Source organism: Oryctolagus cuniculus, chromosome 19 (assembly GCF_964237555.1).
Source record: "Oryctolagus cuniculus chromosome 19, mOryCun1.1, whole genome shotgun sequence".
In the NCBI taxonomy this organism is placed as follows: domain Eukaryota; kingdom Metazoa; phylum Chordata; class Mammalia; order Lagomorpha; family Leporidae; genus Oryctolagus; species Oryctolagus cuniculus.
In genome coordinates, this window is record NC_091450.1 from 49,006,865 (window position 1) to 49,027,903 (window position 21,039).

The 21,039-nt window shown below is 49.4% G+C and overlaps 1 long non-coding RNA gene across 1 annotated transcript; it reads left to right on the forward strand.

Annotated features, from left to right (window-relative positions):
- Positions 1-1,133: 1,133 nt before the first annotated feature.
- LOC138846867 (uncharacterized) lies at positions 1,134-17,482 on the forward strand. The gene is made up of 3 exons (XR_011384380.1): positions 1,134-1,269; positions 9,234-10,323; positions 16,516-17,482. It is a non-coding gene; the product is annotated as an uncharacterized lncRNA (long non-coding RNA).
- Positions 17,483-21,039: the final 3,557 nt, after the last annotated feature.

Here is a 21,039-nt window from a genome sequence, read left to right on the forward strand (position 1 = left end):
CTCCTACATGGACAGCAGGGGTCCAAGCACTTGGGTCATTATCTTCTGCCTTCCCAGGTGCATTAGCAGGAAGCTGGAATGGAAGCAGGTAGCCAGCATCACAAAGGACCATTTAACCTGCTGTGCCACAATGCCAGCCCTGGGAAAGCCAATTAAAAAGTAAGTTAATTTTGATGCCCAAAAAATGGCATTCATACATATAAGGTATCTTCAAAAATTTACAAAACTACATCACATGAAAAAAAAAAAAACTGTGCATGGATTTCCTAATTTGGAGCACCAAAATAAATTTATATTTTATTTTCACTTTTCTGTAAATTTTGGAAGTACCCTTCTATATCACGGAATGACTAAACCTCTCACCATCAATACCTACCTCTGTCAATACACCAAAGGTTCATAAAGGGAGCTGATCATCAAAAAGTGTTTTGCGCCAGCCCCGTGGCTCACTAGGCTAATCCTCTGCCTAGCGGCACCAGCACACCAGGTTCTAGTCCCGGTCGGGGCGCTGGATTCTGTCCCGGTTGCCCCTCTTCCAGGCCAGCTCTCTGCTGTGGCCAGGGAGTGCAGTGGAGGATGGCCCAAGTCCTTGGGCCCTGCACCCCATGGGAGACCAGGAGAAGCACCTGGCTCCTGCCATCGGATCAGCCCGGTGCGCTGGCTGTGGCGGCCATTGGAGGGTGAACCAACAGCAAAGGAAGACCTTTCTCCCTGTCTCTCTCTCTCACTGTCCACTCTGCCTGTCAAAAAAAAAAAAAAAAGTGTTTTGCATCCTGAGGCTTAGAATCCCTGGGATGTTTTATTTTCTGAACTAGCAAGGAGTGTCTTATATGCACAATGTTGTCTTTGTCGTGCCTTTGTTTAACCATGATTTAAAAATAGTCATTTTTTCCCCCTCATAGCTCGTTTTCCCTCTTCCTACTTAATTCCATGGCCCTTTCATTTACTGGAGTGCAGAGCTGGGCTTTATTTTTTTTTTCTCAACTAGAAAATGCCTCTTTATGAATCCAGTGCATTTTTGCTACTTGAAAACAGTTCACAGCCCAACCCCCTACACGAAGGAGTCCACGTTAATAAGTTCTGTAGCAGGCATAATCCACCCGGGTCGCAGAAGTCCTGAGTAATCCTTGGGCAGAAGCAGCTGCTGACTTAGGAAATGCTGCCGTTCTGTGGGGTCAGGCAGAGCGAGGCGCTGAGTCAGACTGTCTGCTGGCGGCTGGCAGAAGCTGAAATTCTCAGCAAGCAACGTCCCGCTGTGCTGGAAAACAGGTCAGCAGGTGAAAACAGCGGGATTCGGGAGGGCATTAGAAGACAGCCTTCGGATGGCAGGAGGGGGCTAGGGAAGGAATGAGAGGCTTCCAGGAGGGGCTCCAGCACCACAGCTCAGCCAGCTGAACAATGCCAGCTCACGGGCGCCAGATTTGCCAGGGCACCTGCTGGCGATGAAGCAGAGGGCAAAGCCCAGCACCAGACCAAAGAGCTGTCAGGCAACAAGAGATGGAGCAGGAGGGTGAATGTCCATTCATCCATCCATCGTATTTATGTAGGTAATATTTCTCAACTTTTTCTGTCCACCTTACTGTTTTTCCTTATATACTGAGGATTGGAGCAGCCACATACTATATATATATATAGTCATGTCAAATACTATATATGGGGTCATTCAACATGTAAGTGATGGGTCTTGGATATTAACCCATGACTGCCTGACATTTACTATGTCCCTGAGTAACACAGATGGCCTCATTCATCCATCACAAGGTTAGAGAGGAGCTAGCGCAGTGGCTCACTTGGCTAATCCTCTGCCTGCGGCGTCAGCACCCCGGGTTCTAGTCCTGGTTGGAGCGCAAGAATCTGTCCCGGTGGCCCCTCTTCCAGTCCAGCTCTCTGCTGTGGCCCGGGAAGGCAGTGGAGGATGGCCCAAGTGCTTGGGCCGTGCACCCGCATGGGAGACCAGGAGGAAGCACCTGACTCCTGGCTTTTGATCACCACAGTGCGCCGGTCGCAGGGCACCAGCTATAGCAGCCACTTGGGAGGTAAACCAACAGAAGGAAGACCTTTCTCTCTGTCTCTCTCTCTCTCTCTCACTGTCTAACTCTGCCTGTCAGAAAAATAAATAAAATAAAATAAACAAGGTTAGAGAGAGAGGGAGGGAGGAAGGGAGGGAATAGTGGCATACATACATATCTAAAGCCTGGTAAATCCAAGCATAGTATTCAGAACCCTATGGCTGGAAAAAATGCCATGACTACCTCTGTGGTTCCCTTGGTCCACTGGAGTGCCCAACACTTTTGGCAAAGCTCTAATGCAGTGCCTTTCACCATGTTCCTGCATTACGAAGGCATGGAGAGATGGTCTACGAAATTGAGCGATTTTCCCTTAAAATTCATGCTTCTCCCTTCCCTGAAACTTCTCAGAGCTGTAAATAGAGCAAGATCTGCAAGTCGGGCAGTGCTTGCCAGTCTGCCCGAAGGGAGAGAGAGAGACAGCTCCCCAGCAAATCAGCACTCTTTAGAATGCTTCTTTAAAAAAAAATGCATGATTTATGAGCCATTTAGAGCACAGCACTGAACCCATGTGGGTTATAAATGAGTTTGACACGAAAGCAAGAGTGCTTGGTGGCCAAGAGGTAGGGCCCCTCTGCGTGGAATCTCATTTCCAAAAGAAAGAGGATGCAAAATACAAGGATGAGTCAAAAGGCTCATGGAAAAATAGGATTAAAAGATGAGATTATTTGGGTCATTTTTTTTTATTTTTTGACAGGCAGAGTGGACAGTGAGAGAGAGAGAGAGACAGAGAGAAAGGTCTTCCTTTGCTGTTGGTTCACCCTCCAATGGCCGCCGTGGCCGGCACGCTGTGGCCGGCGCACCACGCTGAACCGATGGCAGGAGCCAGGTACTTCTCCTGGTCTCCCATGGGGTGCAGGGCCCAAGCACTTGGGCCATCCTCCACTGTACTCCCGGGCCATAGCAGAGAGCTGGCCTGGAAGAGGGGCAACTGGGACAGAATCCGGCGCCCCGACCAGGACTAGAACCTGGTGTGCAAGGCAGAGGATTAGCCTAGTGAGCCACGGCGCAGGCCTGGGTCATTTTTTTTTAATTTCTTGCATATGAAGAGTCTTGAAAACATTCATGGAAAATGTGTATAAAAAACACAAAATTGTTACACCAAAATATATGTATCTTTTTTTTTTTTAAAGATTTGTCTATTTACTTGAGAGGCAGAGTTATAGACAGGGAAAGAGAGATAGAGAGGTCTTCCAACTGCTGGTTCACTCCCCAACTGGCTGCAATGGCCAGAGCTGTGCCGATCCGAAGCCTGGAGCCAGGAGATTCTTCCGGGTCTCCCATGTGGGTGCAGGAGCCCAAGCACTTGTGCCATCTTCTACTGCTTTCCAAGGCCGTAACAGAGAACTGGATGGGAAGTGGAGCAGCCAGGACTCGAACTGGTGTCCATATAGGATGCTGACACTCCAGGCAGCGGCTTTACCTGCTACACCACAGTGCTGGCCCCAATATATGTATTTTTGAAATCCATTTTTCCATGAACATTTTGAAGTGTTCTCATGCATTCAAGGACCAGAGGTGGCCTGGGAAACAGAGACTGAATTGAGAGTAATTTGGTTGAATCTCCCTGCCATGGAATTTGGATGCTTCTAATTTGACAGCTTTGAGGTTCAAGAGCTACATGGAAACTTCTTAACGCTATCAACAAAGAAGTCACTATTAAAAAAGTAAAACTGAGATTGTGCAGAAAGGATGTGTTTAGTTTACAGACAAAAACAAACACCCTATCAGCACAATCGACAGCACCTGAAGGCCCACTGTGTGCTGCTTGGGTGGATGGATGGTGCAGGGGCTAAAAGCTTACGATACCCATATCCCATGGTGGAGTGGCTGGGTTCAAACTCCACCTCTGCCTTTGATTGATTCCAGCTCCACCATAACACACACCCTGGGAAGCAGCAGGTAATCACCCAAGCACTTGAGTGCTTACATCCATGTGGGAGGCCAGAATGGAGTTCTCAGCTGCTGGCTTAGCCTGGCCCCGTCCTGCCTGTTGTGGGCATTTGGGGAGTGAACCAGAAAATGGAAGAGTGGTCTGTCTGTCTGTCTGTCTGTCTCTCTCTCTCTCTCTCTCGGTGCGTGTGTGTGTGTGTGTGTGTGTGTCTTGCTCCCTTTCAAATAAAATCAATATGAATAAATAAAAACTTTAAAAATAAATTTCTCAAAAAGAGAATCCCACCTCCTCTGTGAATGTGAAAGTGTCCTATAGGGACTTTGCCATGCCATCTCCCTCTGTAGGTAGAGACTTTTGTACAGTAATTCTGCACATCTTCTACCTGGCCGTGTAACCTAGCCAGTGTGATCGGGTTTTCTCTGACTCTTGGCTTTCTCACCTGTAAAATTACAAAGCTGGACAAGTTCCATGTTAAGGACCGTTCAACCAGAGCGTTCTCAGCTGGCTGACACTGTGGTTAACACAGCCTGGCGTCTGACTCCTCAGAATTCCTGACCATCTTCCTTGCTCAGTTACTCCAAATGAGCTTCTGCCTCTCTAACTCACCCGAAACATGAACGTGGTTCCTGAATGGATATATCCAAGCACAATGAATATACAAGGGTACTGCAAAAAGCTCATAGAAAATGGAATTAAAGATTATGTTTCTTTTGGCACATATTTTTAAATACAAAATCCATATGGGGGCCACGGCTGTGGCATAGCTGATAAAGCCACTGCCTGCAGCACCAGCATCCCATATGGGCAGCGGTTTGAGTCCCAGCTGCTCCACTTCTTTTATTTTTTAAATATTTATTTTATTTATTTGAAATACAGAGTTACAGAGAGAGGTAGATACAGAAAGTGAGGTCTTCCATCTGCTGGTTCACTTCCCAGATGGCCGCAACGGCCGGAGCTGCGCTGATCCGAAGCCAGGAGCCAGGAGCTTCTTCCAGGTCTCCCACGCGGGTGCAGGGGCCCAAGGACCTGGGTCATCCTCCACTGCTATCCCAGGCCATAGCAGAGCCAGCTGCTCCACTTCTGATCCAGCTCTCTGCTGTGGCCTGGGAAAGCAGTGGAAGATGGCCCAAGTCCATTGGTCCCTGCACCCACATGGGAGACCCGGAAAAAGCTCCTGGCTCCTGGCTTCAGATCTGCCCAGCTCCAGCCATTGCAGACATTTGAGAAGTGAACCAGTGGGTAGAAGACTTTTCTCCACCCACCCCCCCCATCTCTATCTCTCTGCCTCTGCCTCTCTGTAACTCAGCCTTTCAAATAAATAAATCTTAAAAAAAAATCCATGCATGGGGCAAGCACTGTGGCATAGCAAGTAAAACCACTTCCTGCAGCACTAGCAGCCCATATGGGCACAGGTTCGAGTCCCAGTTGCTCCACTTCTGATCCAGCTCCCTGCTAATGCACCTGATAAAGTGGTGGAAGACGGCCCAAGTTCTGGGGCCCCTGCACCTACCTGGGAGACCTGGAGGAAGCTCTTGGCTTCTTGCTTTGGATTGGCCCAGCTCTGGCCATTACAGTCATTTGGGGAGTGAACCAGCAGATGGAAGACATCTCTCTCTCTCTCTCTCTCTCTCTCTGTAACTCAGCCTTTCAAAAAAATAAACTGACTCTTAAAAAAAAAAAAAAAACCCATGCATAGTTTTTTGCATAATATGTATTTTCTATGAACTATTTGATAATCCCTGCATATCCTTCAACTCCGTTTTCTGTGAACTTTTTGAGTACCCTGTTACAAATGGAGAAAAAGTCACTAGCTAAATTGCCACAAGCTAAGTGGGCCTTTGGCCTAGTGGTTAATGTGCCTGTGCCGGTGCCTAGCTTTGACTCCCAGCTCCAGCTCCTGATTCCAGATTCCTGCTAATCCAGACTGCAGGAGGCAGCCATGGTGGCGCAAGGAGTTGGGTCCTTGCCACCCACGTGGGAGACTCAGACTGAATTTCCTGTTCCCAGATTTGGTTGGAAGCCATCTTGGCTATTTGGGGCCTTTGGGGAGTAAACCAGCAGGTGGAGTACTTTCTTTTTTTTTTTTTTTTTTTTTTTTTTTTTTTTACAGGCAGAGTGGACAGGGAGAGAGACAGAGACAGAGAGAAAAGTCTTCCTTTGCTGTTGGTTCACCCTCCGATGGCCGCCGTGGCCATAGCACTGCAGCCGGCACACCGCGCTGATCTCCCATGGGGTGCAGGGCCCAAGCACTTGGGCCATCCTCCACTGTACTCCCGGGCCACAGCAGAGAGCTGACCTGGAAGAGGGACAACCGGGACAGAATCCGGCACCCCGACCAGGACTAGAACCCAGTGTGCCAGCGCCGCAAGGCAGAGGATTAGCCTAGTGAGCCGAGGCGCCAGCCAAGGTGGAATCCTTTCTCTCTTCTCATTCTTTCTGTCCGCCTTTCAAAAAAAATGTTTTAATATGCATTTCTACAGTAATTTTTCTACAGTTTCTTGATCTCAATGCCAGTAAGGTTTGATTAGTTACAGTAGAAAAAGCAAGGTTGGGGACCAAGATGAGGGCACTACTGTCTGTGATGCCAGCTTCCCTTATGAGCATCTATTTAAGTCCCGGCTGCTCCACTTCCGATCCAGCTCCCTGCTGATGCACCAGGGAGAACACCAGAAGATGGCCTGAGTGCTTGGACCCCAACAACCCACACAGGAGAACCTGGCTGGAGTTCTAGGTTCCTGGCTTCAGCCTGGCCCAGCCCTGTCCATTTCAGCCACCTGGGGCATGAACCAGCGGATGAAAGATCTCTCTCTCTCTCTCTCTCTCCCCCCACCCCAACTCTACCTTTCAAATAAGTTAATAAATCTCTTTAAAAAAAAAAAAAAACAAGATTGCACAAGAGTCAATGTTGGAACAAATACCTAGGACATAGTAAAGAAATAACTACCCAAACTAGCAATCCAAAATTATGTAAACTGAGACAAAAGTGGCTGAGCTGCCACCTGAGGTTGGTTTGCTGGCGGCCACACATGCTCAGCAGCACTGTCATTTGTCTCCTGTGCCCTTCCTGGGAATGACAGAGCCTCCTGCAAGCTCGCACTGCTGGTACAGCTATTACCAGCGAGCTAATTGAGTTTGCCGGCCTTGACAATGCATCAGCGTGGGTAATGTGATGACGTAAGGCTGTGTGTGCCTGCCCTCTGGATTCTCTCCTGCCATCACGGAAGCCTTACTATGAATCAAAACAACAAGTTGCCCTTTCTATGGGACTTCAGTGAGGCCAGAGAACTGGAAAGATGGCGAGGGAGAGAAGGATGAAATATTGCAGAGGAAAATGCGGTAGTTCTGCTTGGGTTGTGTTAAGTCTGAGATTTTTATTAACCATCCATATGGAGAATTTGAGTAGGCAGTTGGATGGATGAGACTGGAGTTCAAGGAAGAGATCGAGGGTAAAAAGAAAAACGCAAAATGTGTGTAGGTGTCTGTGTGTTGCATGTGTAGATAAATGCATATATGGTTGCATAATCCATGTGTGTGTATCCATGTGTATGCATGCATGATTGTGATTTCACAGTGCATGCATACATGAACAATGTGTGTGCATTAATACATACCTGGCTACATGAATTTGAACAATGCGTGTGCATTGCTTTGAATGATTTATGTGTATGTAAACATATGTAATTTTGAATAATGGAGGTGCTATTTATGCATACGCATATGATTTTGAGTTATAAATGCATGTGTCATATGCACACGCATGTAAACATGACTGTGTATATGTCTGTGGTGTGTATCCATACGTGCAATTTTGAATATCATGAGAATGTGCATTTTACATAAACACACACAAACAGGTACTTCAAAATAATTCAAGGAAAAATATAATTAGAAGAGAAGTTTATCTGGCACAAAAAAGTTAAAAAACCATTCATAGTTTTTTCGTAATACACATTTCCCATGAATATTTTAAAGACTCCTCATATGCGTGGATTTCAAGACTTATTTGCACCCAAATAAATTCCTCTTTCAATTTCGTTTTCTATGAACTTTAGAAGCACCGTTGAATATCTAAGGAAAAGGCCAGGGAGGGAGTGAGAGTCTGGCCTGCAGCACCCTGGTTGTGGGGAGAAAGGACTGAGGTTGGAGGCAGACAGAGGAGTGTGGTACCCTGCAGGGCAGGTGCAGCAGGGCAGGGGTATACCTGGGATATACCTGGCTCCCCTCCTCTTTTCTTCCAGAAGTGCAGGCAATGGAAGGCCCTAGAGAGCTGGCAGAGGGAGTAGGAGGAGCTTGCTGACCTGCTCTGCTGGGGGCGTGGCCACATTCAGGAAGCTGCACCCTCATCCCACCTGCACATGGACTGGGCCACCCCCAGGGCTCCAGTCTTCCTAACCCAGCAGCAAATAGGCTCTTCCCAACGCCCTCTCCACGGGTGCAGGAACTTGAGGGTCTGCCTAGGCGGCTGCACAGGGTCCAACCCAGGTGGCCAAACATTTACTGTGGATGTGTGGGAAGGGACCAGGACTGGGAAGAAACACCCTGAAGAGTCTGTATCCGGAACTCATCAATCACTGATTGCTGATAGGCCTGGAGGGGTCTCTCCGAGTGCAGGGCACTCGCTTGACCCAGCTGTTCTCCTCTGTTGTCACAAGACCAGAGATGAAACAAGCCTGGCTCCATCTGTGCTTTTAAAAAAAATTACTTACTTATTTGAAAGTCAGAGTTGAGGAGGAGGAGGAGGAGGAGGAGAGAGAGAGAGAGAGATCTTCCATCCACTGGTTCACTCCTCAACTGGCAGCAACAGCCAGAGCTGGGCCAGGCCAATGCTAGGAGCCAGGAATGTCATCAAGTCTCCCATACAGGTGGCAGGGGACCAAGCACTGGGCCATCTTCCGATGCTTTCCCAGGTTCATCAGCACAGAGAGTACTGGAAGTGGAGCAGCCGGAATGCAAACAGCTGCTCATAGGGAATGCCAGCATCATAGGCAGTGGTTTAACCCACAGTGCCACAGGGCTGAGTTTTTTGCAAGTGACACAATTGTGTGACTCCAGGTCCTCATGCCTGACCAAGTTACTCGAAGGAAAAAAAGAGGTCCAAACAACAAAGTAGAGAGTGACAAATGCAAGGGTTCCAAGAGGAGGCTACTGTTACTTTACTCGCTCTCTCGCTCTCACTCTCTCCTCTCTCTCTCTCTTCAGAAAGCTTCCTGCTAAAATTCATAATGAATTATGAATTTCCATTATGAATCCTCTCCTTCTTTCTCCAAATGCAGGAAACGGCACTTCGAAGTTTGCCCCGGGGACATCTCTTACCATGCCGGTTTGCTTTTTAACTTCTGCACCATAATGAATGCCTTTGTGGGCTGACTCCCCCGTAGCAACGCGCTGGGTGCAGCGGCCACCTCCTAGGAAGCTCTTCACATCCTCAGAAGTGCATTGCAGTCAGCAGAGGCTCCACACTATTTCCTGAGTGACAAAACAATGGTGGCATTTGCAGCCTGATGCACAACCACACACACACACACACACGCATGCACTTTTCAAGAAACTGGATCATTAAAACAGTTCTTTTAAAACCCACTTCACAGCAGCATTGTCAGTATTCTCTGAATCACTACTTGGCAAAAAAAAAAAAAAAAGGAAAAGAAATCATTGAATCAGGCTGCAAGGGCCAGGCATAATCCATGTGCAGGATGAAAGTCCCATTTGAGAAGAGCGGGGAAAAAAATGCTTGCCTACTAATGGAAGAGAGATTTCCGAGAAGTGAAGAAATAAAAGGCAACGGGAGACAAAAGCAAGATGAATCACTTTCATTCTGCAAGGAACACATTGAAACAATGGAGCTAAATGAGATACAATTCCTGACAAAGATCTTCTGTATTCTCCAAGGGCTGTGTGTGTGTGTATGTGTGTGTGTGCAGCGCCTACCAAGAGTTCCGTTTTATCTTCCCCCCAAGAAGAGGCAATGTACTTTATTTTATGCGTGGTACCTCTCTCTGCCTCGCCTCCCTGCTTGCTAAGATTTAAGGCAGCTATTGTAGTGCTCTGGCTCTGATCAGCCTTAAAGATCTGAAAAGCCCTGAGTTTGCAGGAATAAAAAAAAAAAAAGCCATCTGGTTTGATAGTGATGGATCCAACTCGTCCCCTCCGGATGACATTCCCTGCATTGTGAAGACCACAGATGCTCTGATAACAAGCCACAGCCCTGCTCACCTCCTGCCTTTGTGCAGGGGTCAGGACACCTGCCAGGGAAGGGAATTGAAGCCCGGACAGCTCTGGATTCGATGCAACAGGTTTGGGGGTGAGACAGAAGAAGCTACAAATACAGTCTTTGCCCTCCCAGATGCTAGCCTGGAAAGGAAGGTAAGAGACAGAAGCAATCCTTTGAACTCAAATCCCTACCTAGCTGCTTTCAAGCAAGTGTGCCCTCACCTCCAGAGACCTCGGTTACTGTATCTGAAAAATGGGATAGAAGTAGCGACTGTGGCAAAGAGTTGGCATTGGGAGTAAGTGTCACTGTGCATCTCAGGAGCAGTGCAAAGAAAGCTACCCACTCTGGGAGTGGTCTCACTACTCTTACGGTGAGCTTGTCCTAGCCCAGCATTCTTTGGGGGTAGTTTGTTAATACCTTTTTATTGGTAATGCATGAACAATTCGAGCACAGTTAGGCAAAGAGAATTGCATCACTCTTCTGATGACAAACCAGATACCCAAAGGATGGAGTCCCAGCTCCTGAGTGTAGCTGTCCCTGTCAGGCTCCAGGCTCACCCGCCAGCCCCCTCCCCAGCCACCCCCAGCTCCAGTGCCCACAGATCACTCCACACACCTGAACTTGGTTTCCACCTGTAAGTCTATGCAGAGCACCTGTTCCGTCCTTGCCCCCCATGACCTGCGAATGACGGAAGGGAGCGTAGACTGGAAACCTTTCAATCCTAAAGCCAATCTCCCTCTAAAGCCAACCCTAAACGCTCCTGGAGCACTGGAAGTGGTGGCCTCCTCTGGGCTTGCACTACGTTTGACACCAGTGGCTCTCGGAGTGCACTCAGTCATCACTTGGGAACTTGCGAGAAGCAGAGTTGGGCCCCAAGCTAGACCTACTGAACCCAAAGCTCTAAACGTGAGGCTCTACAACTCGTGTTTTAAACCTGTGCCTGTCTAAGAATGGACTGGACTTGCCAGTGTGGGGTTCAGAGAGAGACTTTGGCTAAAGGGTCGAATGAGTCCCAAATCTACAAAGTTGGAGATAAGGATCCCAGAAGATGTGACACCAGCCACATCCTTTCCGAATTCCCCCACCCCACCCCAGGTTCGTTATAAAGCGAAATATCAGAGTTGCTCCAATTCCCATTTATTTAACTACTTGAGAATTTGAGCATTTTTACCTCTATGTTGCCTTTTAGTGCTGCCTTTGGATGCCGTTGGCTCGTTTTCCTGTTGGTTTTTCTTGTCCTGAGAGGGATTTCTTTGCATTCTCTGGAAGGGATTCTCTCGACTCTCGGAGGCTTTGGAAATCTCTCTCCCCCTCCCCCACCCACAGTCTGCTGTCTAAATTTATGTGTGAAATTCTTAGCCAATGTAAGAGGAAGGGGTATATTCACCAAGCCACAGTAAAGCAGTAGAAGGAAGCCAATCTCAGAGTAAGATCGTGAGTTGGATATTGTATGTGTTGAGTGAAAGGGTAGGATTTTCATAGTCACAGCTAAAAAGAAAAGATATACTGATTGTTGGAAATATATTTTTAGCAGGGGGGTCACCAGGACAGAAAAAGCTCAGGTGTACAAGTAGGCACTGGGCTTGGGCAGGGATCAGTAGGGGGCAGGACTGACTGTACATGAGAAGTTTCTATTGACATAATAAAAAAGAATAATAAGCCAAGGAGCATTTTGAGAGGTTAAATACCTATATCGAGATCCCAGCACTGATCAGGGCTAAATTCAGATTAGGATCAGTGTCTTTTGAGACTTTGAAATGCCACCTTTCCTCCCACGGCATTCGCTATGCAATGTATACATAGATATCTCCCCTACCTATTCTGCCTGTGGAGGAGTTAAGGCTGCCTTTGAGATAACAGATACTTAAGTAGATTGCAAATATTTCTTTTCTTAATCCCTTATGTACAACATCGACTCCTGTAATCAATTGTTAAAATAAATCTCATGGATTTGCCGGATTATTTGTGAAAAGCAACAGGGAACACTTCAACTTATCAGTCCACGAGCAGGGAGAATGTGGTCCCCAGCACCTGGCTACCATGCAGGTATGGGATTTAGCTTCTAGACTGCAGATCAGTGACACAAGGGAATTAAATTGTAGCTGGGGAAATTCTGAAACCCCTCCATCATAGCAGAAGACACAGATGCTGGGAGCACATTGACACACAGCAGGATAAACTATTTCCTGCAACGCCAGCATCCAGCAGGAGCACTGGTTCGAGTCCTGGCAGCTCCACGTCCAGTCCAGCTCCCTACTAATGTGCCTGGGAAAGCAGCAGAAGATGGCCCAAAGTACTTGGACCCCTGCCAGCCACCTAGGAGATCCAGATGGAGTTCTGGGTTTCTGGCTTTGGCCTGTGCCAGCTCTGGCCATTATGGCCATTTGGGGAGTGAACCAATGATAGAAGATAGTGTGTGTGTGTGTGTGTGTGTGCAAATCTGCCAGCACAGAGGATGTGCACCAAGTAGCTCGGACACATAGGTGAGAGCTGTAGGTGGAAAGGACACAGGGAGTTCTACAGCCTTGTGGGAAGGTAGCAGTTGGGAGGAGACCATTTCTGAGTGCCTCTGCCCTGTGCTTGCAGCTTCTCAGCCAGTCCTGATCATCCTTTGAAATTTTTCTTTGGAGATGGCCCAAGTCCATGGGCCCCTGCACCCATGTGGGGGGACCCGGCAGAAGCTCCTGGCTCCAGGCTTCAGATTGGCGCAGCTCCAGCCATGGCAGCCATCTGGGGAGTGAACCAGAGGATGGAAGACCTCTCTCTCTCTCTCTCTCTCTCTGTCTCTACCTCTCTCTGTAACTCTTTCAAATAAATAAAATAAATCTTTAAAAGAAATTCTTCTTTGGCCCCTTCCATTGATTTTTGCCCCATTTCCATCAAAACCTTTCCCAGAATCAAGCACGAAAATGTTTATTGAACATACTCAACCAACAGAGATTAACAACCTGAAAACATTCCTTGTGTTAAGTCTGCTTGGTCTACCACAACAAAATACCAAAGACCAGGTGGCTTCAACAGCAACAGAATTTCGTAGTTTTTTTCTTTTATTATTTGTTGGGAAGGTAGAAAAACAGAGAGAGACAGAGACGGATCTTCCATCTGCTGGCTCACTCCCCAGGTACCTGCACAAAGCTGCGGCTGGGCCAGGCTGAAGCCAGGATCAGGCAACTCAATCCAGGTCTCCCCTCTGTGTGGCAAGGACCCAATATCTGCAACCTACCAGGGTGCACGTTAGCAGAAAAATGGAATCTGGGAGAGAGCAAGGACTCAAACCCAGGCACTTTGATATGGGATGCAAAATTTCCCAAATGATGTCTTGTATTTTTTTTTTTATTTCAAAGACAGAGAGATAGACAAAGAATTTCCATCCGCTGGTTCACTCTATAGATGCTCACAACAGTAAGGATGGGCCAGGCAGAAGCCAGGAGCCCAGAACTCGATCCAGTTCTCCAACATGGGTGACAGGGGCCCAAGTACTTGAACATCATTGCTGCCTCCCAAGGTGTGGATCAGGACAAAGACGGAGTTAGAAGAGCGAGAACTCAAACCAGACACTCTGATACGGGATGCAGGCGTTGGCTCTGGACCGCAGAACCAAACGCCTGTCCCACAGTAGAAATTTACTTCCCACAATTCCGTAGGCTGAAATCTCCCACCAAGGGGCAAGCAGCCCTGCTCCCTCCGGAGGCCTCTCTCCTTGTAGGCAGAGCCTGTACACGGCTTTTGCTCTGAGTGTGTGCATCGCTGATGCCTCTTCTTTATCTCATTCAAGCCCTTCTGGGGCAAGGCCTACCCACCTGACTTGAGTTAATCTTGGTTAGAATCTTAAAGATTCTATGTCCAAATATAATCACACGGGGGCTACACTGTCAACATCTGAACTTGGAGGGGACCCAAGTCAGTCCTTTGCGCTCATTTTGGGGCTTCTCATGTCTTACAATAGTCAGAGTTATCTACACTGTCTTGAGACAAATCAGATAGTGCTAATAAAAAATGTGAATTGCAGGGCCAGCATCCTGGCACAAGAGGTTAAGCTGCACCTGTGACATTGCTATCCCTTATCTGAGAGCTGGTTCCAGGCCTGGCTACTGTGTTTCTGATCCATGTCCGTGTTAATGCACCTGGGAAAGCAGCAGAAGACGGCCCTCTCCTTCTATCTCTGTCACTCTGCCTTACAAATAAATAAGTATAGAGGGGCCAGCTCTGTGGCATACCGGGTAAAGCCGCCACCTGTAGTGCCAGAATCCCTTATGGGCGCTGGTTCGAGTCCCAGCTGTTCTGCTTCTGATCCAGCTCTCTGCTATGGCCTGGGAAAGCAGTGGAAGATGGCCCAAGTCCTTGGGACCATGTACTCACATGGGAAACCCGGAAAAAGCTCCAGATTCCTGGCTTCCGATCTGCGCAGCTCCAGCTGTTGCAGCCATCTAGGGAGTGAACCAGTGGATGTAAGACACCTCTCTCTCTCTCTCTCTCTCTGCCTCTGCCTCTCTGTAACTCTACCTTTAAAATAAATAAATAAATAAATAAATCTTAAAAATCGATATGGCCGGCACCGCGGCTCACTAGGCTAATCCTCCGCCTGCAGCGCCGGTACGCCGGGTTCTAGCGCCGGTCAGGGCGCCAGATTCTGTCCCAGTTGCTCCTCTTCCTGTCCAGCTTTCTGCTATGGCCCGGGAGTGCAGTGGAGGATGGTCCAAGTGCTTGGGCCCTGCACCCGCATGGAGACCAGGAGGAAGCACCTGGCTCCTGGCTTTAGATCAGCGTGGTGTGCCGGCCGCAGCGGCCATTGGGGGGTGAACCAACAGAAAAGGAAGACCTTTCTCTCTGTCTCTCTCTCTCACTGTCCACTCTGCCTGTCAAAAAATAAATAAATAAAAATTTAAAAAAAAGATAGATAAAAGAAAGAAAGAAAGAAAGAAAGAAAGAAAGAAAGAAAGAAAGAAAGAAAGAAAGAATCCAAGACCCAAACTATAATTTAAGCAAAACTCATAATTTGTATGTTGGGAAGGGAGGTTGGAGTCAAGGAGTGTGTGTTTGTGTGTGTGTGTGTGTAAGGAGATTACTGAGAACAAAAAGACTCCTAAAAATCAAAAGGAAATAGCATTCCAGGCTCCAGAGAATATGTTTGTTAAGTATTTACTCTAGGACATGTTTTGTCAAAGTGAGGGAGTACAGCTTCAAAGAGGAGCAGCCGAGAGCAGGAATCTCACCTCAGAGGGAGAGGAACGCTTTGGCAGGGTGGCGGGGAAGGAAGAACTCTCCAAAGGCCCAGCAGGCAGTGAATGCAGACGGGAGCCTCTCCGGAGGGTACTTCCCATGGAAGACCCACAGATGCACCCAGCGGGAAAGCCCAGAGGAGCGACAGCACTTGGGCAGCTGCCCACGGCCATCCACTCCACTCCAAGCTACGGAAAGCCATGCCGACGCTCGCGGTTGAGAACCACTGCATGCGGCAAAGCTGTGGTACAACACAGGAAGCCCCACAGGTGCACCTGGAAAATTGCTGCATGGGTTCCAAAAGAAAGAGATGAAGCCACCTGGACCAAACACAGATAAAGGTCTCATTAAACCTTCTACACTGGGAAGGGGAGGAGGGAGGCGCAGATGCCTGGGGTGCAGAGGAGCTGTCACGGAGCAGAGCTGGAGGTAGAAGGAGGACCCAGGTCGGAGCGATGTCACCTGCAGTCTGCCCCGACAGCCGTGTCCTGTCTTGGAGGCGACAGCAAGGCAGGGCAAGGTGCTGAGCAAATCACAGCAGTCTCTGTGCATAGACTGACAGCTAGATGTTCTGTTCTTTTTTATTTTTACTTCTTATATTCATGTTTTCTTTGAAAGAGAGAAAGAGGGACAGAGGGAGAGAGAGAGAGATCTTCATCCAATGGTTCACTCCCCAATTGGCCGCAACGGCCGGAGCTGTGCTAATAGCTGGTAGCTGATAGCTGCGCTGGTAGCTTTCGTTATTTTTTTTTTTTAACAGATTTATTTACTTATGTGTGTGTGTGTGTGTGAGAGAGAGAGAGAGAGAGAGAGAGAGAGAGAGACTTCCATCCACTGGTTCACTCCCTAAATGGCTGCAACAGCCAGGACTGGGCCAGGTAGAATCCAAGAACCTGAGACTCTAGTAGGGTCTTCCACCTGGGTGCAGGGGCCCAAGTACCTGGGCCATCTTCTGCTGCCTCCCCCAGCACATTAGCAGGGAGTGGACTGGAAGCAGAACACGCAGGACTCCCTGGTGCTCTGATCATGGACTTGGGGGTCACAGGCAGGGGCTGAAACTGCTATGCCACAGGCCAACCCCATCAGCTCTCTTTAAGGAGTCACTTTGTACTTTGCCTTCCCAGGATGCATCTTGAATGGACAATGGATTAACGAGGGAATAACTGGGACAGCCATTTGTGCGGTAGGTACACATTTGGGACATGTGACGGGCCACTTAGGAGGCCTGCATCCCATACTGGAGGGCTTGGTTTAAGTCCTGGATCCTCTGTCTCCCATCCAGCTTCCTGCCGATGCACACACTGGGAGGCAGCACTTGATGGCTCAAGTATTTGGTTCCCTATCACCTATATGGGAAACCTGGATAGAGTTCAAGGCTCCTGGCTTTGTCATGGCCCAGCCCTGGCGGTTGTGGGCATTTAGGGAGTGAATCGGTAGATGGAAGACCGGGGCCAGCACTGTGGCTCACTTGGTTAGTCTTCCACTTATGGCACCAGCATCCCATATGGGCTCCAGGTTCTAGTCCCAGTTGCTCCTCTTCCAGTCCAGCTCTCTGCTGTAGCCCAGGAGGGTAGTGGAGGATGGCCCAAGTGCTTGGGCCCCTGCACTCGCATGGGAGATCAGGAGGAAGCACTTGGCTCCTGGCTTCAGATTGGTGCAGCGCCGGCCATAGCGGCCATTTGGGGAGTGAACCAATGGAGGGAAGACTTTCTCTCTCTCTCTCTCTCTCTCTCTCTCTCTCAAAAATAAACCATACTGATGGGGCTGGTACTGTGGCATAGTGGTTTAAACCACCACCTGCAGCACCAGCATCCCATATGGGCACCAGTTCAATTCCCGGCTCCTCCACTTCTGATCCAGCTCCCTGCTAGTGTGCCTAGGAAAGCAGCAGAGAATGGCCCAAGTGCTTGGGCCCTTGCACCCACTTGAGAGACCCATAAGAAGCTCCTGGCTCCTGGTTTTGGTCTGGCCCAGATCCAGCTGTTGCAAGCCATCTAGGGGAATGAACCAACACAAGGAAGACCTCTTTCTCTCTGTTTCTCCTACCACCTGCTCTGTAATTCTGTCTTTCAAATAAAAAATTAATCTTTTTTGAAAATTAAAAATATAGTCCATAAAAAGTGACCTTTGACCTTAGCTTCCAGGTTGAATCGGCTTCTGTGTGTCTGCGGCTTCTCTCTCTGCTCCTACAGTGGTCCCCCAGGGACCAAAAGCCCATGATGTCCTCCTGTGCCCCTTTCATGTAGTCATTCAGGATTTGTGAATTCCCTACTCTCATCTGTTGCTTCCACACAGCACCCAGGGTGCAAACTGATGAGGACACAGCAAGACAATAATAACCCAGGAGGGAAAGGATGGTGGTCGCAACATCAGAGAGACTGGATACTGAAATGGGAAAGAGGGAGAGGGAGCGAGGGACCTGACACTAAGGATGGATATAGCCTGGCTTCTCTTTCCTCCTCCCCTTGAATCCAGCCCTTGGTCTAATAACCTTGGAACACTTGGTTTCTGCCCAGAAGTTGATACCTTGAGTTTCCCTCCCATCCTGTGATTCTGTATCCACAACTCCTGCCTCCCACCTTCCACCCGGGGCAGAGGGGCCTCCTGCTGGTCCTCCCATGGGGTAGCTCCACCTACACCCTGGCTTCCCATCTTCCCAACTCCTGACCCAACAGCTCACACCCAACATGGCTAACCCATCGCCTGCGTGGACCAATCTCTTCTGTGATGTGGGAGGTGCACAAGGCTGGGGAAACTTTGTGTCTCTCCCTGTCCTTGGGAGAGACAACTCCATGAGGCTGCCAGCCTGCATGCAGAAGGCAACAAGGAAGGAAGTCTACAGAGAACTGGGTCTCCCGACCCCTGCCTGGAGGGCAAGCACTCAGCCTGGGCTGTATGGACTTGAGCCACAGTCTCCAGCCTGAGTCAGATTCCAGGGCTTCGTGCCAGTCAGCAGGTGCACACAGGTGTGACCGTGGCCGGTAGACCTTGACCAAAGGAGCTAATGACCAAACTCAGGCAAAAGCAGTATTTCTTATTGGCTAGAACCCACTGCCCATGGACGATGTGCTATGTTCATCCTAAGATTCCAGTAGGAAAAGAAAAAGCCCACCTGTTCTGCAAAGGAACAAGCAGAAATCTCCCGCGGAGTGGGTAGCACCTAGCAGTTGAGGAACCTAAAGTCGAGTCCCAGGGAGAATGTGCCCTTGACTTTCTCGTGTCTTGCTTTCTCCTTCTGGCAATTCCTGCCCTTTCTCTTTCCCACGGGTGTGAGAAAGCTCTCGGGAGATCAAGGAAGTGGCCCAAGCGCGCCCAGCATCCGAGGACCGGCATGAAATCACTCCACACAGGGGTGGCTGGGAGGGACGAATCAGATAATGGATGCGGAAGCCCCTTGTAAATTGTAAAACATGAACTAGCTAGAGAGTTATTAGTAGCAAGGCGTGATTATCTATGTGGTTGCGATAACAACACCATTTTGCCACCTGCTGCCCAGACATTTCTGTAGCCGCATGTCTTTGCAAAGACGTGAACTTTGCATGCTGGGGTTTGCCCAGCTGTAAAATGAGATATCTCCAGGGATGGCAAACACAGCCGGCTCTCCTGGATCCGTGGGGATGCGGAGACCAGAGATGAGTGTGAAGGAGCTGGATCACGGACCTCAGAGAGGATGTGAAGGCTGCCGAAGGGAAGCAGGTGGGCTCGGAGGACAGAACCAGCAGCCGGGTTCGGAGGCTATTCTACAGAGTCAAACTTGGCTCTGGGCAACACTTCATTACCCAGTAAAAAACAACTAATGACCTCCCGAAACCCCTTCTACCTACTTTCACCCTCAAAGATAAGATTCGTTTTGTGATCATTCCCCCATTTTACAGATAAAGAAACAGAGACTTGAGCAGCAATGCCAGGGCCACAGGGCATTGAACAGGAATCCGCACATAAGATGCCACACACATGCACGGGTCATGAGCCCAGGCTGATTGATAGCACGCAAGTTTGTGTCGGAGGAGCCCCGACTGGGGACATGCTGCCTTCTAGGTGGTTTTAGGCTAGAAGGAATTTGCCACAATGCCACGTACTTAAATCTGGGGCCAGACCAGACCCTTATGAGAAAGTTGCAGAAGTATAAGGGGCACATGCGGGTGGCCACATTAAAAAATCTCAGGGGAGGGTGTTGAAAATGCAGATCCCAGGCTGGCGCCATGGCTCAATAGGCTAATCCTCTGCCTTGTGGCGCCGGAACTCTGGGTTCTAGTCCCAGTCAGGGCGCCGGATTCTGTCCCGGTTGCCCCTCTTCCAGTCCAGCTCTCTGCTGTGGCCAGGGAGTACAGTGGAGGATGGCCCAAGTGCTTGGGCCCTGCACCCCATGGGAGACCAGGAGAAGCACCTGGCTCCTGTCGTCGATCAGCGCGGTGCACCACCCGCAGTGCACCGGCCGCAGCGGCCATTGGAGGGTGAACCAACGGCAAAGGAAGACCTTTCTCTCTGTCTCTCTCACTGCCCACTCTGCCTGTCAAAAAAAAAAAAAAAAGAAAGAAAGAAAGAAAGAAAAAGAAAATGCAGGTCCCCAGGCCCCGGTGCAGGAGATTCCGATAGAGTGGTTTCCAGGGGTGGCCTGGGAATGTGCACTTCTGAAACGTCTCCAAGTGCACTGAATGTCACCACACCAGGGAACCCACCACCAGGAACTCATAACTCAAGTGCATTCTTCCATGGAACTCAAATGCTTGCGCCATCGTCCGTTGCTTCTCAGGGTGCCCCTGAGCAAATACGCTGGGATCGCAAGCAGAGTAGCCGGGCCACAAACCAGGGACTCCGATACGGGATGCCAGCGTCCCAGGCAGATTCTTACCTGCTGAACCATCCACCCACCCCTGCTTCTCCATCTCCTGAAGCCTCTCTGTCCTCCTGGCTCCTCACTGAATCCCTTGCACATCATTCAGCCTCCCTCATCAGCCCAGCTATTCACAGTCATTTCTTTCTGGGGCTCACTGCCTGCCCTTCCCCTAAGCTCACAAGACCTGAAGAAGGAAACCCAGGACTGGGTCAAGGATTCTGACCTTGTCCTCTCAACTACACTTCAAAGAGCCGAGGGGGAACAGTCTTTGCCCTCCATGATCCCCAAACCCAACCGATCATCAGAATCACCTGGGATCTGCCCCCAGGCCCCAGCCCACACTTGCAGAGCTGAGAGCCCAGGAATCTGTTTTTCCAAAGCTCCCTGGCTGATACAGCTGAATTGTCCTACGTGGGAAACAGTACCCTCCAGCATCTATTTAGCACAATGTGGAACACCTGGGCCACTCTTAGACGATTTGTTTTTTAATGATTGATGAGTCTATCTAGCAGTCACGCGCATTCCCCGAGGCCAGTCACACCTGCCTGGAAGCTGGAATGACTGGTGACACCGACTCAGGCTCTGGAAGCTCACCGGAGCCCCGTGAATATGCGCCATGCACGTGGCGCTGTCTTCGTGTGAGCTCCTGGCTGACCACCCCTCCGGGTAGCCAGATCATGCTCTTCCCAAGATGACCCTCAGCTGCGGCTGTGTAGCAGCCTGCCTGCCGTGGGGCTCCCGCTGCCACTCCAGAGCCAGCTGTGTGAGTCAGCAGCCGGGGAGGTTGCTGTCGGATGAGCGTGCCACTCAT